The following is a 3884-nucleotide window of genomic DNA, read 5'->3' as shown; positions in this document are numbered from 1 at the left end:
CAAGCAACATACCTTTGTTATAGTTGCAACTGATTTTTTCACTAAGTGGGTAGAAGCGATACCTTTAAAAGACATCACCCAAAAGAGTGTCATAGAATTTATCTGTGATCATATTATTTATAGATTTGGGATTCCACAAACTTTGATGGTAGATCATGGAACTTCTTTAAATGGAAATCAAGTGAATAAATTCCTGAGCGAGTTTGGAGTTGAAGTAGTGAACTCCACACCGTATTACACTCAATTCAACGGACAAGTAGAATCTTTTAATAAGATTCTAAAAAATATCATAAGGAAAATGATAGATGAAAATGTCAGAAATTGGCATGAATGTCTAAACAAGGCCTTATGGGCTTATAAGACGTCGGTTCGGTCAAGTACCAAAATTACTCCTTTCCAACTTACTTATTGACAGGAGGCCGTTTTGTCTATGGAAATTAACGTGCAATCGATCAGAGTGTGTTTACAACATAAGTTAAGTGATGATGAGTATACCGAATCACTAGTTCAAAACTTCTTGGAGTTGGACGAATTAAAATTAGACGTCCTAGATAGATTGCAAGTTCAAAAACAAAAGATGACTAAGTTTTATAATAAAAAAGTTATAGCCAAGTCATTTAGCCTGGGCGAATTGGTTTGGAAAACAATACTCCTTTTGGATAGCAAAGATCCATAATATGGCAAGTGGTCGGCCAATTGGAAAGGGCTATATAAAGTAAATAGTGTGTTGCCTAATAGAGCCTATCATTTAGAAGATTTAGATGGCACTAAGTACATGAGGTTCATTAATGGCAAATATTTAAAAAAAATATGTTCCTTCCTTATGGGAAAGTGAATAAATAAAAGCGTAATCAAATCGCGTTGAACGATCGTATATAAAAAGGGCCAGAACGAAATACGTTCAAATAAATTCCTTTATTATCAAACATTCATTACAAATTGCGAGATAAAAAATACATGCTCTATAAGCTATAATTGAGAGCAAACTAATCTCTCAGTTGATCACCAAGTAAGAAGGTGAACTGGCCTTGATTGTCATCCTAATCACACTGCTACAAAGGCAAGCAGAGAGGCCAAGAAGCACTCTCAGCAAGTAGAAGGGAAGAGAAGCACCCTCACATCGCCTACCTAAATGCATCGCTGCAATAACGAGCAAGAAGACTAAGAAGCACTCTCAGCAAGCAAGGTGGCTTGACAGGCATCCTCAAAAATTGCCTTCCATCATTGAACTCCTTGTAAAGAACGTGAAGACGATGGAAAGAACTTTGCTGGCCAAAAAACATTTCCTATATCTCCCATACCAAAGGTGACATCAAAACAGGTAGCAAAATGGGTGGATCAAATGATCCATTTCTGTGGAAGGCGAAAATTTTCGATCGATTGTTGAAATGTCAAACGATGGTAGCAAATTAGTTTTTGAAGAAAAAAAGAATGGAAATGAAAATGAAAAGTGCGAAATATACGTGCATTTATAGGGGCGTGAAGGTGAAAAGACAGAATATGAACGACCGCATTTGTGCCTATTAATTGGAGTCAAGTGGCCCAAAGTCTTGGGAAAAGAAACAGAAATACCAAGAAAGAATGTACATGAATTTTAGCATAAAGCGGTTAAATGCTTGGGGGTTGACGATTAAGGACAACTTCAATTAGCACGCAAGTAGTCAAAATAGTCATTCATTAATGACAATGGCTGCTGTTACATTCAAATTTAGCAATGGTAGTTAGTACAAAGTTACAAAAGGAAAATTTAAGGCACTAGATGTTTTAATTACAATTCACCCCAGGCCAATCGAATCCTTTCTCTAAGTCTCCCCCAATCCTCGCTCTGCTAAGAAGAAGCGACATTTAATTCAGTTACAAATCGTCATCAACCTCCAGCTTTTTGTACTGCTCGACCAAAGACTTGATTCGCTCAATTCCTTGGGAAGCATTACACTTTTTAGCAGCCATTCTCGCCCTACAATCGTCCATTTTTTATCAAAGCTCCTTCATCTCTGTAGCCAAACTTGTCATCAGAGAGTCTTCGATCATAACTTCGGAAGAGATTTCTTTCAATTCGTCTTCGGCTTTGTTAATCTCTAGAAGCAAAGATTCTCTTTCAGATGCAGCGCGGAGATATTGAGTACTCCTGGCCTTCAGTTCAACATTTTTGGCCAACAAGGAGAGGATATCAGAGTGGACAACCTTCAACGTTGCTTTAAAATCAACAGAAATATTAAGCGACGGAAGTGTCAGTGCTTGCGCCAACTTTGCACTCAATAGCTCAAGCTTATCCTTATGTTTAGCAGCACTAGCCTGACCGATGTCCATGTCCATAAAAGACACATACTCAAATATTGACTGTTTGAAGAACTTCATATCTTCCTCTGAAGAAGCAGAAGGACGACCAATTGAAGTAGGCGAGACGTCTTGACTTGCCCCCAGGAAGTGAACAAGTCCTGGATGGAATGCACAATGTCATCAGCACCCTGTAAAGAAAAATGCCAACATTGAGGGCTTTCACTAGAATAAACGAAGCGAAAATGAAAGTGAAGCCAAAAGTTACCTCATCAACAGTCTTGGGAAGTGGCATATCACCAGTTGGCTCCACCACCTGTGGAGACTTTTCCTTATCTGGGCGAGAAGACTCTGCCACAACGGGCAGACCCATGGGAGCCTCTGTAGAATTCAAGAAGCAACAAATTAGAAACCAATAGCACAAGCAAAGGTAAAATATCAAAAAATGTATTACCTTCTGGTTCGATGTTTGAGGGGTCGGTGCCCTGGGAAGAAGGTGGCTCTTCCATTGATTGTGATGAAGGTTTCGGGACTGAAGGTTTCTCTTTAAGCATAGTCCATTCGTCAGCTGATTTGGACGAAGTAGCTTCAGCAGAGGATGATGGAGCAGGAGTTGCCAACACCAAAGCCTTCAAAGGAGAGGCTGAACTTTTCTGAGAAATTCAAGTAAACCATTAGCACATAGAAAGGTATGTTTGTGAGTAAACAGAATTCAATTACCTTTCTCCTAACGATGAGGGGAACGTCATCATCATCATCATCATCATTCTCCAAAGTGGGAGATGCTGAAGCTGGCCGTTTGCGGCTCAAGGCACTCTTAGCTGCAGTAGCCTTGGCAGGTAGAGAAGTAGATGGACGAATAGATTATTTAGCACGAACGGGGGAGGAAGGATTCCTAATGGACACAGGAGTGACCAAAATAGGAGAAGTGGAAGAAGTGTTTGGATGATCCAGTGAATGGAAAGCACGATTAACATCAGTTACAAACAATCTGCGCTTCACTGATGGCCAGAGTTGTTCAAAAAGGGGATGGATGGCACGGCTAGAATTGAAGGAGGCTAATGAAAACTTGCTCATCAAAAGAAGGTTGCGAGCATCTATAACTTGTGCCTCTGCCCTATTAATGGTGTGAAAGCGATCTGTCAAATTTTTAGAGTAACAAGGGGGAAGAGGCCAAGTTTGGCCAAAACCAAGTTGGCGAGCAAAAAATTGGGGAGCGTATATTTCAACCTCAGCCTTGGCATTAGTTCTAGTTAAAATGTCATGGAACAACTCCCTCACAGTCAAAAACTGAACCCAAACGAGCAAAGAGGCGCTCGCACTGTCCAGGGTGGATGGAGGTTGCACATAATCTGGGGTCAAATGAGCAAGAAAAGGAAAGAAAGAAGGAATCGAATTTAAGGAATAAAAGAATGAAAAAATGTCCCTACTGGACATATGTACATGGGTCAGTGGATTAATGGCTAACGCATAGCAGCTAGCAGAACGACTGGCAATGGACGGAGCACCAAGTGGTGGAAAATATGCTCTCAACCACAGTTGAGTGAACCAAAGAGGCCTACTGCCAGTGGGAGATGCACCATTCTTCAACTGAAATTGAAAAGAAG

This window comes from Olea europaea, chromosome 1, assembly GCF_002742605.1.
Source record: "Olea europaea var. sylvestris chromosome 1, O_europaea_v1, whole genome shotgun sequence".
Lineage (NCBI taxonomy): Eukaryota > Viridiplantae > Streptophyta > Magnoliopsida > Lamiales > Oleaceae > Olea > Olea europaea.
Note: the sequence above shows the minus strand (reverse complement) of the source record.